We start from the raw sequence: 16715 nt of genomic DNA on the forward strand, positions 1-16715 counted from the left end.
CTCATTAATGATAAAATTATTGGTAAGCTAAGGAAGCTTCCTCAATTAGTTAAAGAATGGCTACAAAATCTGAAGCTAATATCATGCTTAATGGTGAGAAAATAAAAGTTTTCCCACTAAGATCAGGAACAAGACAAGGACATTGCTTCTTACCATTTATAATCAACATCATACTGGAATTCCTAGCTAACATAATAAGACAAGATAAGAAAATAAAATGTGTATTGAATGTGAAGGAAGAATTAAAACTTTCATTTTAACATTTTTTGTTCATAGATGAAATGATTGTGTAGAAAATCCAAGAGAATAAATTTAAAAATTCCTGAGACCAATAAACCATAGCATAGTTGCAGGATAGAAGGTTCATATAAAAAATGCAATCACTTACCTACATACCAGCAATAAACAAGTGAAATTTGAAGTTGAGAGCACAATAATACCAATTACATTAGTACCCCCAAAATGACATACTTAGGTGCATTTCTAAAAAAATGTACAAAATCAATATGAGAAAGACTACAAATCTCTGATGAAGAAATCGAAGAAGAACTAAATAAATAGAGAGATATTCCATGTTCATATATAGGAAGACTCAACATATCAGTTTTCCCAGCTTGATCTATAGATTCAATGAAATCTTACTTGAATTTCCAGCAAGTTATTTTGTCAATATTGACAAACAGATTCTCAAGTTTATTTGGAGAGGTGAAAGACTCAGAAAAGCTGACACACTATTAAAGGAGAATAATAAAGTTAGAAGAATGATGCTACCCAATTACAATACTTACTATAAAGTTACAATAATCAAGACTTTGTGATATTGCCAAAATAATGAATAAAGAGATCAGTGGAACAGAATAAAGAGACAAGAAATTGATCCACACAAATATATCAACTGATCTTTTACACAGGAGCAAAGGCAATACAATGGACAAAAGATAGCCTTTCCAACAAGTGGTGCTGGGACAACTGACACCCACATGCAAAAGAAATGAACCGGATAGAGCCCTTGCACCCTTCATAAAAAACTAACTCAAAAATATTTCAGAATTAAATGCAAAACATAGAAATATAAAAATCATGGAAGATAAGATAGGAGAAAATCTAAGTGACCTTGAGTTTGGTGATGACTTTTTGTATATAACCTCCATGATCCATGAAAAAAAGACTTGACAAGCCTGACTTCATTAAAATTAAAAATTTTAGCTCTGCAAAATATACTCTTAAGAGAATGAGAAGGTAAACCACATTGGGAGAAAATATTTGCATGATATATATCTGATAAAGAATTGGTATCCAAAACATTAAAAAAAACCTCTTAAAACTCCATAATGAGAAAAGAAACAACACAAGAAAAAAATGTGCCCAAAACTTTAACAGACACCTCACCAAAGTATATATATATACAGATTGCAAATAAGCATATGAAAAAATCCTCCATATCATATTTCATCAGGGAAGTGGAAATTAAACCAAAAATGAGACACCAGTACATATATACTAGAAGAATCCATATTCAGATCACTGACAGTACCAAATGCTGGTGGAGATATGTAGTAACAGAAACTCATTCATTGCTGGTGGAAATGCAAAATGCCCAATTTGGAAGACAGTTTGACAATTTCTTACAAAACTAAATATTCTCTTACCATACAATCCAGCAATTATACTCCTTGGTTTTCCACAACAGAATTGAAAATCTATGTCCACACAAGAACCTTCACATGGCTATTCATAAGACATTTCTTCATAATTGTCAAAGCATGAACATACAGCTTTTGGATAAATAAGTTGTGGTACATCCAGACAATGAAATACTATTCAGCACTACAAAAAAAATGAGCTATCAAGTAATGACAAGAAATGGTAGAACTTTAAATGCTTATTACTAAGTTGAAGAAGCCAATTTGACAAATCTACGTACTTTATGATCCCAACTGTGACAAGGCATTCCAACTCTGGAAAAATCAAAACTATGGAGGCAGTTGAAAGGTCGGTGGTTTTCAGGGTTTAGCGGACAGGGGAGAACGAATTCACAGAGCAGACTATTTTTAGAGCAGTGAAACTACTCTGTATAATAATATAATTTTGGATGCATGTCAGTATACACTTGTCAAAACCCATAGACTGTACTAAGGGTGTACCCTAATGAAAACTGTGGAGCTTGGGTGATAAATATGCATCAATGTAGGTATATCAAATATACAAATGCACTACTCTGATAAAGGATGTTGATAATGGGGGAGGCTATGCATGTGAATATGGTAAACCTCTGTACCTTCTGCACGATTTCACTATGAACCTAAAACTACTCTAGAAAATAAAGTTTGTTTTAAAAACAGACAAAAATGTGAAAAAAAATGTGACTTTTTCTCTTTCATCTCTACACAATTCAGTTCAAATAGCATTTTTTTGTGTATGTGAGTGCTTGTGTTTGTGTATGTGTCTTTATATGAAATATTTTTGGTTCTATGATATTTCCCTTTTATCATCTACATTTTGTAACTCCTTTTACATGTGATCTTTAGCTTACAGATTTTTTTTTTTTTTTTTTTTGCGGTACACGGGCCTCACAGTGTTGTGGCCTCTCCCGTTGAGGAGCACAGGCTCCAGACACGCAGGCTCAGCGGCCATGGCTCACGGGCCTAGCTGCTCCGCGGCATGTGGGATCTTCCCGGACCGGGGCACGAACCCGTGTCCCCTGCATCAGCAGGCGGACGCACAACCACTGTGCCACCAGGGAAGCCCTAGCTTACAGATTGGTGTATGATATATTCAATAAATATTTCTTTAATTTCCCAAGTTGATGTTTTATGGGTTTTTTGTGATGAGAAGAATGTTACATATGGAAGACATGCTGTAAGTCTATCCTTAGGAAAGCAGCAGTGGCTTATAATATGTATTAAAATTAATATAAAATATTAAATTAGGCAAGTATGACAAAATAAAATATTGATAGGCAGTACTAATATAAAATATTTTAAAATTAAAGACATCACTTCCATACTCCATCTTTTATTTCTTTCTTTCTTCCTTCCTTTCTTCCTTCCTTTCTTTCAAACCCTTACACCATGGTCTCACAAAGAAAGTACCTGAATGCTCTACCAAATCTTTATGTGCATATTCCAAGTGGAACATATAAAAAATTAAGATTAGTATACCTTGCCAATAGTATTATCTATAAATGTAAAATATTATTTGTAAATTTATAAAAACAACATTTATACTATTAGCATATTTTAAATTGATAATGTTACATATAAAGTAAATTGTTAAAGCATTACTTATTGTCTATAATTCAGCATAATAATTATGTTGAAGGCATATTTAACTATTTTCATAACTGGAGAGAAGATAATACACAAAATGAATTATTTAAATCACTTCCTAATCTATGATTCCATTTAAATATCATTCAATAAACTAAATTAAAAGTCAGTCCATAATCTCCAGTTATTTTATTTTTCCCTAGTAAATGTAATTACCAATAAAACCAATCTCTTTGATTGTTTTAAATACAAATTAAAACAATATGCCTGAATATGTCTATTAAAATATATTTCTTTAAAATGCAATTGTAGTGTGTTAAATTAAGTGATTTAAACAATACAAAGGAATTTTTCTTTTCAACCAACAAAAAGTCAAATTATAGCTAATTTGGGATAATTTCTAGTTGTTTTCTAATAACTACAAGTCAACCATTTTCCTCTGATTGTTCAATGTAGGACTGATGAAGACATTGAAGAGATCCTTTCTCTAAGCAGACAATGAAATATAACAGTGTAAACTTGAGATATGAAAGCTAGAAAGGAGTTGTTCATAGAAAAAATATTTGAGACAAACAGTAGGGTTTTAAAGGTTAGTTTTAGGTATTGTGAATGAACCATATGTTCTCATCACTGGCATCTGTTAGTTATGGTAATCAGGTTAAGTACTTTTTAATAAATTAAAATATTTTGTTCTAGTTCTGTGAAAAATGCCATTGGTAGTTTGATAGGGATTGCAATGAATCTGTAGATTGCTTTGGGTAGTGTAATCATTTTCACAATGTTGATTCTTCCAATCCAAGAACATGGTATATCTCTGCATCTGTTTGTATCATCATTCATTTCTTTCATCAGTGTCTTATAGTTTTCTGAATACAGGTTTTTTGTCTCCTTAGGTAGTTTTATTCCTAGGTATTTTATTCTCTTTCTTGCAGTGGTAAATGGGAGTGTTTCCTTAACTTCTCTTTCAGAGTTTCATCATTGGTGTATAGGAATGCAAGAAATTTCTGTGCATTAATTTTGTATCCTGCTACTTTACCAAATTCATTGATTAGCTCTAGTAGACTTCTGGTAGCATCTTTAGGATTCTCTGTGTATAGTATCATGTCATCTGCAAACAGTGACAGCTTTACTTCTTCTTTTCTGATTTGGATTCCTTTTACTTCTTCTTTTTCTCTGATTGCTGTGGAGAAAACTTCCCAGACTTTGTTGAGTAATAGTGGCGAGAGTGGACAACCTTGCCTTGTTCCTTATCTTAGAGGAAATGGTTTCAGTTTTTCACCATGAGAATGATGTTGGCTGTTGGTTTGTCATGTATGGCCTTTATTATGTTGAGGTAACTTCCCTCTATGATTACTTTCTGGAGGATTTTTTATCAAAAATCAGTGCTGAATTTTGTCGAAAGATTTTTCTGCATCTATTGAGATGATCATATGATTTGTCTCCTACAATAAGTTAATAGGGTGTATCACATGGATCGATTTGTGCATATTGAACAGTCCTTGCATTCCTGTGGTAAAACCCCTTTGATCATGGTGTATGATCATTTTAATGTGCTCTTGGATTCCATTTGCTAGCATTTTGTTGAGTATTTTTCCAATTATATTTTTCTGTGATATTGGCCTGTAATTCTCTTTCTTTGTGACATCTTTGACTGGTTTTGGCATCAAGGTGATGGTGGCATCATAAAATGAGTTTGGGAGTGTTCCTCCCTATGCTATATTTTGGAATAGGTTGAGAAGGATAGGTGTTAGCTCTTTTCTAAATGTTTTGTAGAATTCGCCTGTGAAGCCGTCTGGTTCTAGGCTTTTGTTTGTTGGAAGATTTTTAATCACAGTTTCAATTTCAGTACTTGTGATTGGTCTGTTCATATTTTCTATTTCTGCCTCGTTCAGTCATGGATGTTGTGCTTTTTGAAGAATTTGCCAATTTCTTCCTGGTTGTCCATTTTATTGACATATAGTTGCTTGTAGTAATCTCTTATGATCCTTGGCATTTCTGCAATGTCAGTTGTTACTTCTCCTTTTTCATTTCTAATTTTACAAATTTGCATCTTCTCCTTTTTTTTTCTTGATGAGTCTGGCTAATGGTTTATCGATTTTTTTTATCTTCACAAAAAACAGCTTTTAATTTTATTGATTTTTGCTATTGTTTCCTTCATTTCTCTTTCATTTATTTCTGATCTGATCTTTATGATTTATTTCCTTCTGCTAATTTTGGTTTTTTTTTTTTTCTTCTTTCTCTAATTGCTCTAGGTGTAAGGTTAGGTTGTTTATTTGAGATGTTTCTTGTTTCTTGAGGTAGGATTGCATTGCTCCAAACTTCCCTCTTAGAACTGATTTTGCTGCATCCCATAGGTTTTGGGTTGTCATGTTTTCATTGTCATTTGTTTCTAGGTATTTTTAAATGTCATTTTTGATTTTTTTGGTGACCTCTTGGTTATTTAATAGTGTATTTGTATGGAAACACAAAAAATACCGAATAGCTAAAACAATCTTCAGAAAGAAAAATGGAGCTGGGGAAATCAGGCTCCTGGGCTTCAGACTATACTACAAAGTTACAGTAATCAAGGCAGTATGGAACTGGCACAAAAACAGAAATATAGATCAATGGAAAAGGATGGAAAGCCCACAGATATACTCACACACATATTGTCACCTTATGTTTGATAAAGGAGGCAATAATGTTCAATGGAGAAAAGACAGCCTCTTCAATTAGTGGTGCTGGGAAAACTGGACAGGCACATGTAAAAGAATGAAATTAGAACACTCCCTAACACCATATGCAAAAATAAACTCAAAGTGGATTAAATACCTAAATGTAAGGCCAGACACTATAAAATTCTTAGAGGAAAACTTAGGCACAACACTCTATGACATAAATTGCAGCTAGATGCTTTTTGACCCACCTGCTACAGAAATGGAAATAAAACCAAAAATAAACAAATGGGCCTTAATGAAACTTCAAAGCTTTTGCACAGTAAAGGAAACCATCAACAAGACAAAAAGACAACCTTCAGAATGGGAGAAAATATTTGTGAATGAAGCAACTAACAAAGGATTCATCTCCAAAATTTACAAGCCGCTCATGCAGCTCAACATCAAATAAATAAACAACCCAATCCAAAAATGGGCAGAAGACCTAAATAGACATTTCTCCAAAGAAGATATACAGATTGCGAACAAACACATGAAATGATGTTGAACATCACTAATCATTAGAGAAATGCAGATCAAAACTACAATGAGTTATCACCTCACACCAGTCAGAATGGCCATCATCAAAATATCTACAAACAATAAATGCTGGAGAAGATGTGGAAAAAAGGGAACCCTCTTGCACGGTTGGTAGGGATGTAATTTGATACAGCCACTGTGGAGAACAGTATGGAGGTTCCTAAAAAAGTAAAAGTAGAACTACCATATGACCCAGCAATCCCACTACTCGGCATATACCCTGAGAAAACCATAATTCAAAAAGAGTCATATACCACAATGTTCATTGCAGTTCTATTTACAATAGTCAAGACATAGAAGCAACCTTAGTGTCCATCAACAGATGAATGGATAAAGAAGATGTGGCACATATGTACAATGGAATATTACTCAGCCATAAAAAGAAATGAAATTGAGTTATTTGTAGTGAGGTAGATGGACCTAGAGTCTGTCATACAGAGTGAAGTTAGTCAGAAAGAGAAAGACAAATACCGTATGCTAACACATATATATGGAATCTAAAAAAAAAAAATGATTCTGAAGCTCCTAGGGTAGGACAGGAATAAAGACGCAGATGTAGAAGATGGATTTGAGGACACAGGGAGAGGGAAGGGTAAGCTGGGACAGAGTGAGTGAGTGTTATGGACATATATACGCTACCAAATGTAAAATAGATAGTTAGTGGGAAGCAGCCGCATAGCACAGGGAGATCAGCTCCATGCTTTGTGACCTCCTAGAGGGTTGGAAAAGGGCAGGTGGGAGGAGATATAGGGATATATGTATATGTATAGCTGATTGACTTTGTTATAAAGCAGAAATGAACACACCATTGTAAAGCAATTTTACTCCAATAAAGATGTTAAAAAAATACAATTGAAAAGAAAAATATTTTGAATTGCTTCTTTTTTAAGTAAGTGGAGGCCATGCAATGAACTAAATAGAATGTGTTTTTGTTTTGCTTTGAAGATCTTGGTTAAGGATTCCTAATATTAGCCATTTATATCTTCTGTTGAAAAAAATTTAATAATGCTCATAAACTTTGCACTTCTTAACATTTTCTAAGCTGTTCTAAGGGATGGTTAAAATGCTTATGTTTAAAATACATATTTTCAGGAATTCCCTGGTGGTCCAGTGGCTAGGACTCTGTACTTCCACTTGCAGGGAGCACAGGTTCTATCCCAGGTCAGGGAAATAAGATCCTGCATGCTGCGTGGTGCAGCCAGAAAAATAAAAAAAATAATAAAATAAAAAATTAAGAAAAATACATACTTTCATTTCGAAATTTCAGCAATTAAAATAATCCTTTCAAACAACATTTACCCATGTGATTGAGCATTAAGTTATTTTGAGATTTCACACAAGTCATTCCAATTACCAGATATACCTGGCATCATTAGTACTGAACTCTGACAGTGTAACTAAGAAGTACACTCATTTCTCTAGCAATTGTAGGTTTACATTAACCATGAAGCAGACCCAAAGAGTTTTTCATTGATTTTTGGAACTAATGAATAAAGTAGATAATATTGAATTCCCTAAAACTGATGAAAAGATTTCAGGACATTTGATAAACTTCTTAAACAGTTAAAAATTCCAATGACTGGTAGTTTACAATCTTGCAGAATACACTCTGGCATCTGTGGATGTGCCTTAAAAAGGTTAGGATGATGTGGCTCAGAAATACGAAGAGGGAATGTGTTGGTTGAAGAGGTTTTCTTGTTTTATGGATAGTTTGTATTTTACTATGAACTATGCTTTTTGGTTATATGAATTATTCTTATATTCATCAATACCAATTGTGTAGAACTAATTAACATTTAGGTTAGTTAGCATCCTCAAAATTATATTTTTGGGAAAACTATGACTTTCAAATTTGCACATATAAGCACCACACAATACATATGCATGGTGAAAACAAACCTATTTAAACTACACCTATAGGGCAGAGATGGCAAACTTTTTTAATGTTTGCTTTACAGATTAATTATAAAATTAAATATATTTTTTATGATTATGATTTAGTATGAGTAGGAAAATATAGAAAATTGAGGTAATATTGCAGTGTGATTATTTTAAGAATACTTTGAGAGAGAGACAACAATATAAACCCCAGGCCTTTTTACTTTTTTTAGTGCATCTGTTGGAGAAACCCTATTTCCCATAAATTTACATGTCTGCTTTTCTCCATGTTATCACCAAAGCAGCTGAGCAACAATAGAAAAACTCCATAAACCCTGTAGTTTCTATTTTAAATTCTTAACCATCTATTTCAAAGTCTTTTTTATTAAGATCCAGAAGTAATATATATATTTCCACCTCTTATGGTGATTTTTAAAATATTCTTAATTTTTCTTACAAGTACAGAAGTAACACGTTTGTTGGAAAAGATAAAATGGTACAGAAACATATAAGAAATAATAATTTAGCACTTATACCTATGCAAGATCATATAAGAATTATAGGATAGAAGGAGACACAAACAGTCATCAAAATGATCACCAAATGAATTTAAATTATAAATTATAAGTTTATTAATGAGGGTTACATAATAGTATGAAACAGGTGGACTGGTCCTCATTGGAGTTGTCAGGCAAAACTTCCCCAAAGAAATGGATGGCTAGCCTAGATTTGAAAATTAGGAATTAATTAGGTGGAAAGTTCATCATACAAACAAACTTTGAGGTGCAAAAAGTACCCCTTAGGAAACACAAAAAGAGGCCAGTGGGGCTGGAACTAGAGGAAGAGGACCTTTGTGAAGCATCAGAATTAGTCCAGGGTCAGATGACTTTGTTTTCACCTTGGATCAGTAAGAAAAGAAGAAACCCTTCACCTGTTCTAAGTAGGGAGGGAAATATTCTGTTCTGATACAGTCATGTTGAACTCTGTTTCCTCAGCCCAGTAAGGCTGCCCTCCTCTGCTGTTGTTCTAGTCACCTTGCCATTGGACAAAGCCAGCTAGATTGATATATCATCTAGCACACTTCTCTTCATGCAAAGGTGGAATCTCCTCCAATATCTGCCTGCTTCTCCTGACTCTCCTGTGCCTTCAGTTTGTTCTTGAAATTTTCCTCTGAGATTGTATCATTTTTTTACTGGCAAGAAAGTAAGTGCAATAAAAGAACATAAATATAGATAGATATAGATATAGACAGATATAGATACAGATATATAAATATACCTATAGCTATACCTATACATATATGTATATATATTTGTTTTAAGTAAATTATTTTCTCTTTTCTCTCTTTCTTTAAGAAAGACCCTTTCTCTTCTGGACCTGGTAAATAACCAGGCTCAAATTCAGATCTGATAATACGTAGCAACCACCAACAAAACAAAATTTTGTTTTTTCTCTTAACATAAATTAGAAGAATGTTCTCATGCTATTTGAATCACATAAAATCAAATATTATCTGGTAATATTTCTTCAGTGAGGTTGAATACATTAATTCTTGAGGTAAGTGGAAAGGATAGGAAGTGGAATGTGAAACTAAAATAAAAACAACTCTTCAACTGATTAGAAAGCACTGCTTTGCCAAGCAATAATTCACTGTTTTTAAATTGTAAGTTTCTTTCTACTGACTTTTAAATTCCTTATTGCCCTTATTCAGTCAAATATGTAAGTATTTAAAAGTGATTTGCAAATGCATGAGAGGCTGAATGCTTTCCCTTTTCTGCTTCTGAGAGTACAGTTTGCTTCTATGTATTTCATGCTTTGTGTATATACTCAAAAGACACATTTTTGGTTTATATTTAGGGATTTTCACACACTCTAGAAGAAATTTAGGGTACACCTATACAGACCACCAAACTGAAAAATCATGTTTATTTATGTTCTGGAATTCTGACCATTATTTCATGAGTATCAGTGAAAATGCAGTTTAAATGACAGGAAAAATTACTTGTAAACCTCTATTTCTATTTTATTCAGAGTTCTCAAATGTCTAAAGTATTTATATTTTCATCAATAATGATCTATTGCTGTAATGTCCTACTGAAGTCCCTGAGACATGAATGGTTTGCTCTATTAATATCTTCTTGTTTTTGATGAAAGAGTTGTGTTAGTTATCTTTGTTATGTAATAAATTATTACCAATTTTGTGGCTTAAAGTAAGATTCAGATTCTTTAGGGCAGAGGCTTGGCCATTGTTGGGATGGATGATCTGCTCAGGGTCTTCACAAGGCTTCAGGAAATCAAGGTGGCAGTCAGGGCTGCAAACTCATCTGAAGCTCAGAGTTCTCTTCCAAGTTCACTGGTTATTGTCAGCTCCTTAAATTTTAGGACTGAGGCCCTGAGCTTATGGAGATCACCTATTATTCCCTGCCACATGGCCCTCTCCACAACATGGCAGTTGTTGTTTCAAGGTCCAGAGGAGTGTCTACTGCTGCTTCCTGATATTTACTTCTAATGCCTCTTTTATAGGGCTTAGCTGATTATGTCACAAACACAGCCAGGGATAATTTCTCTACTGATTACCTCAAAGTCAGCTGATGAGAGATTATAATTACATCTGCAAAATCCATTTACTTTTGCCATCTAGTGTAATTTAAGCAAGGGAAACATGCCATTGTATTCACAGGATCCACCTACACTTAATAGGAGGAAATTACAGAGAATGTCCACTAGGGGGGGCAGAAATCTTGCAGTCATCTTAGAATTCTGCCTACCATGTAAATTTGAAAGAAAGTATTAAACAATATGATTAACATAATTGTTTCAGGAAAGTAATTGTGCAACCAAAGTGTTTATTTTATGAATGATACACTCTGTGTTTCTAGAATGTAGTAGTCAGTTAAGCATGTAGTATTTTTCATATGAAGATGATATGCAATCCTCTAGTAGGCAAAGTGAACTGTAGGTTTAGGGAGGTGGAACAAAATTTAATCAAACACTGCTTTCTCACACGTTTCAATCTGTTGACAATTTGCTAAGGATTTTTAAAGCTTCTACATGAGGAAGAAGGTGTTTATTGAATGCAGTTGGAATTAAATACAATTAGATGAGCTCTGATTTATAATGTTACCAAATTATTTTCCATTGTCCAGTAAGGAAATGCACGAAATGTGAAAGAGAACCCTGAATTAACTTCCATATTACATGAAGCACACTTACTAGCCTCAGCCTATTTAATAATACATAGGGAGCTCTATCATTTCTGCTTTTCACTACTTGTTCCTGAACTAAATAGCAAGTAACTAATGTGGTCCATAGTTTTCCACCTCATTGTTGCAACCAAATTAAGTTTTTATTACTTAAGTGTACTTGGACCTGTTTGATGGCACTTTAGAACATGGTTCTGTTTCTTGTTATAGTATTCAGTGTCTTAGAAGGTCTTATATTAATTAAACTATTTATAGGAGGACTGTAAATTTTTGACTTTAGGAAGATTACTGTAAATCAATTCTGCTGTCATTTTTTTTTTAATGTCTTGATAGGTGGAACACATAAAAGAAAAATTATGATATTGAACTGATCTTTAATAATATTCACTCCATTGTAAGAGTTCATCTTGCTAAACAGCTTTTCATTAAGTAAATCAAATATTTGGGGACATCATTGTAATTATATATTCCTTAATGTTAAATTTATTCAATACCTATTTTTCAGTTAGCTAGATTAAATTTTATCTTTCAATATTTAACATGAATATGGTACATACTGCTGTATGAAACTTAAATCCTTCAGTTTTGCTTTACACAATTAACATTTCACCCAGCTTAATCTGTATATTTCATTTTAAACTTCTGGGATGGTCTGAGATGCATGCTTTGAATGAAAAAACAACAGCCTCAACACTGAGAAGATGATTTTGTTATGGTCTTACTAGCAGAACTGATCCATTTTCTCTCAACTTCTTGCACTTTACAATTCACTTCTGTATGTGTATGTGTGTGTTTCATTCACATTTTGGCTTGTGCAAAAAGCTTTGGTTACCTTTCAAACACCATAAGAAATATAGTCAGTTTATTCATCTGTTCTTTCATGTAGAGGTTTCTATTTCTGAAAACTTTCCACAATTGTATTGAATGAAACAAAATAAAAATAAACATAAAGCAGTGTGCCATTTTTTGTGGGGTGAGGGGATTTAATGACCCCACCACATGTTACCTAAGAGTTTATTATGTAAAAATTTCAGCATAGCTCAACAATCTTCTTGTTCTAACATTTATTCTTTATCTCTTGTTTTTCAAGTACTATACACTATTGTTGTATACCTGTTGCCAAAATGTTTTATGCAATTTTAAGCAAGAGTAAACTTAAGTAATCAGAGTTTGAATTTAATTTCTAATAGTCTTCACCACAGAAATCACAAGAGAATAGGGGGTCCACATAGCCTATTTTAAGAGAAATATTTTATTTCCTCAATTCCCTGTATCAGTCACTCCCTCCCAAATCTAGTTGCTGGTTCCTTTGAGAATATGACACACACTATCAACCTATATTCTTACAAAAAAGCACTTAATACTTTCTCACTAACTGGAAAAACAGTGCACAGTCTCATAATTCCTGATGATTATGATCAACTGTTACTTTTATGGCATCGATTAAAAAGATTCCTGGTTTCTTCTGAACCAGAGACATATTCAGATGTGTGTATAAAATCACCATGGAGGATCTTGTGAGTATAAAATAATATACTTTGTTTATGGATTGGAAAATTTATGAGTCACTTAATATATATGCATGTAACACATCAATGTGCAAGGTACCATGCTAGTGTCTGGATTAAAAGAAATATATTTAATGAAAATGTGTTCATCTCTAGCCATTATGGAAATGAAAATTAAAACCACAATGAGATATCACTATACACCTATCAAATGGCTATATATATTTTAAGTGTTATCTCACACTCATCTTTTTGGGCTTAAAGACCCTGTGCCCCAGAAAGCTAAAGTCAAAGCCCAAGTAGGCACCTGCCCTTCAGAACCTTCTCAAACTGGAGCAGAGTCACTCAGACGAGCAAGTGGTTCTTCTGATCAGGGCAGCCTCAGGGAGGCTGACTTAATCCAAAAGGACATCTTTAATTTGAGGGAAAAAAAGAGTTAATTTTAATTGGAACATCAGTTTTCCTTCAGATGTAAGTGGGGTTAATAGAAATATTGAGGTTTTAAAATTTAATTTAAATTTAAATAATTTAATTGAAATTAAATTTTTGAATTATGTGCAAGAAAATAGAAAAGTTATCCCAAAATAATGAAAATATAGGCTTGCTATATAGCAAGGATTATTATTTTGTGATTGTGGTATCTTATACTTCAATACAAGTTTATGAGTATATTAATCTTACCATATTATTGAGTATGGCATCTTCATAAACTTTTTTGGTTAATTCATAGTGCCATACCAAATTGCAGGTCAATGTGATAGGTCCCTAACTTATCATTCATTCTTACCAATAACAATTATGTTGTAAATATGAGCACATAACAAATAGAATGGTGTTCTTTAGCACAATCTAGCTTACTTTTAGCACAATTCACACCAGTACAATTACTTTTATAACTGGATAATAATTTTAGATATGTATAGCTATGAAGGTCTATGAAGATAGATCAAAATGACTAATAGTATTAATGTCTTTTTAAAAAATTACTATATGCACACTATTTTCTCATAGTTTTAAGGGATTTGTCTTTCAATGCTGTCACCACATCTTCAGAAACCATTTTCTTTGTGCTAATTGCCAGAAATGCTTCACTTAAAACGGTGGGAACATTTCACTTAATTGCCCTTCAGTTGCTGATAATCCTTAAAATGAATGTATTGTTTAAAAATTAAGATTGAGAGCACTTTATAAAAATAATGTATTAATGCTCACTGTCTTTTTATCATGAAGTGCAAGTTATTACCATTGTCCTAATAGAAAGCAGTAAGTCACATGTAGAGAGAATAAGGAAGCAAAATTCAATATGTTAACCTATACTTAGTAGATAAACACAGTTAATCATAGGAAAATAAAGAGACCTTCAAGATGGCAGAAGAGTAAGTTGTGGAGATCACCTTCTTCCCCACAAATACAACAGAAATGCATCTATATGTGGAACAACTCCTATAGAACACCTACTGAATGCTGGCAGAATATCTCAGACTTCTGAAAAGGCAAGAAACTCCCCATGTACCTGGGTGGTAAAAGTAAAAAGAAAAAACAGAGACAAAAAAAATAGGGATGGGACCTGCAACACTGCGAGGGAACAGTGAAGGAGGAAAAGTTTCCACACACTAGGAAGCCCCTTCACTGGCAGAGACAGTGGGTGGGCAGGGGGGAAGCTTTGGAGCCATGGAGGAGAGCACAGCAACAGGGTTGCAGAGGGCAAAGTGGAGAGGTTCCCACACAGAGGATGGGTGCTGACCAGCACTCACCAGCCCAAGAGGCTTGTCTGCTCACCCGCCAACCAGGACAGATGGAGGTTGGGAGCTGAGGCTCGGGCTTCAGAGGTCAGATCCCAGGGAGAGGACTGAGGTTGGTTGTGTGAACACAGCCTGAAGGGGGCTAATGCACCACAGCTAACCAGGAAGGAGTCCAGGAAAAAGTCTGGACCGGCCTAAGAGGCAAGAGACCATTGTTTCAGGGTGTGCAAGGAGAGGGGATACAGACCACGTAAAGAAGCTCCAGAGATGGGTGCGAGCTGCGGCTATCAGCGAGGACACCAGAGACGGGTATGAAATGCTAAAGCTGCTGCTGCACCCACCAAGAAGCCTGCGTGCAAGCACAGGTCAAAATCCACACCTCCCCTTCCAGGAGCTGGTGCAGCATGCCACTGCCAGGGTCCTGTGATCCAGGCACAACTTCCCCAGGAGAACACACAGCGTGTCTCAGGCTACTGCAATATCATGAAGGCCTCTGCTGCCACAGGCTCACACTGCATTCTGTACCCCTCCCTCCCTCACGGAGCATTAGTGAGGCAGAGCTCCTTTAACCACGTCCTCTCTGAGCAAAGAACAGACACCCTCAGGTGACCTACACACAGAGGCGGGGGCAAATCCAGAGCTAAACCCAAGGAGCTGTGCAAACAAAGAAGAGAAAGGGAAATCTCTCCCAGCAGCCTCAGGAGCAGTGGATTAAATCTGCACAATCAACTTGAAGTACCCTGCAGCTGTGGAATACCTGAATAGACAACGAATCATCCCAAAATTGAGGGGGACTTTGGGAGCAATGATATATATATATATATATATATATATATATATATATATATATATATATATATATATATATATATATATATTTTCATTTTTCTCTTTTTGTGACTGTGTATGTATGTGTATACTTCTTTGTGTGATTTTGTCTGAATAGTTTTGCTTTTACCATTTGTCCTAGGGTTCTGCCTGTCTTTTTTTTTTTAATAAAGTTTTTAGTGCTTGTTATCATTGGTGGATTTGTTTTTTGGTTTGTTACTCTCCTTCTTTCTTATTTTTTTAAAAATTATTTTTAGTTTTTAATAATTATTATTATTTTTATAAATTTATTTTATTTTTTTCTATATTTCTTTCTTTTTTTCTCCCTTTTGTTCAGAGCTGTGTGGCTAACAGGGTATTGGTGCTGCAACTGGGTGGCAGGCTTTTACCTCTGGGATGGGAGAGCCAAGTTCAGGGCACTGGTCCACCAGAGACCTCCAAGCTCCATGTACTATAGAAGGGTGCAAGCTCTCCTAGAGATCTCAATCTGATGCTAAGAGCCAACTATACTCAACGACCAGCAAGCTACATTGCCAGCCACCCTATGCTAGCAAGCCAGGAACACAACCCTACCCAATAGTAGAGAGGCTACCTAAAATCATAATAAGGTCACAGACAGTGAAAAACGCACCACTTCCCACCAGAAAGAAAAGATCCAGCTTCATCCACCAGAACACAGGCACTAGTCCCCTCCACCAGGAGGCCTACACAATCCACTGAACCAACCTTAGCTACTGGGGGCAGACAACAAAAACAACAGGAAGTAAAAAATTGCAGCCTGCAAAAAGGATACCCACAACACAGTAAGAAAGGAATTTGAGAAGACAGAAACACAGCAGAAAAGGGCCAAGGTAAAAATGCATGAGACAAAACAAATGAAGAGGAAATAGGCAGTCTACCTAAAAAATAATTCAGAGTAATGATAGTAAAGATGATCCAAAATCTTGGAAATAGAATGGAGAAAATAAAAGAAACTTTTAAAAAGGACAAAGAAGAACTAAAGAGAAAGCAAACAATGATGAACAATGCAAAAAATGAAATTGAAAATTCTCTA

The sequence above is a fragment of the Hyperoodon ampullatus genome (assembly GCF_949752795.1).
Source record: "Hyperoodon ampullatus genome assembly, chromosome: 16".
NCBI classification, from domain to species: Eukaryota; Metazoa; Chordata; class Mammalia; order Artiodactyla; family Ziphiidae; genus Hyperoodon; species Hyperoodon ampullatus.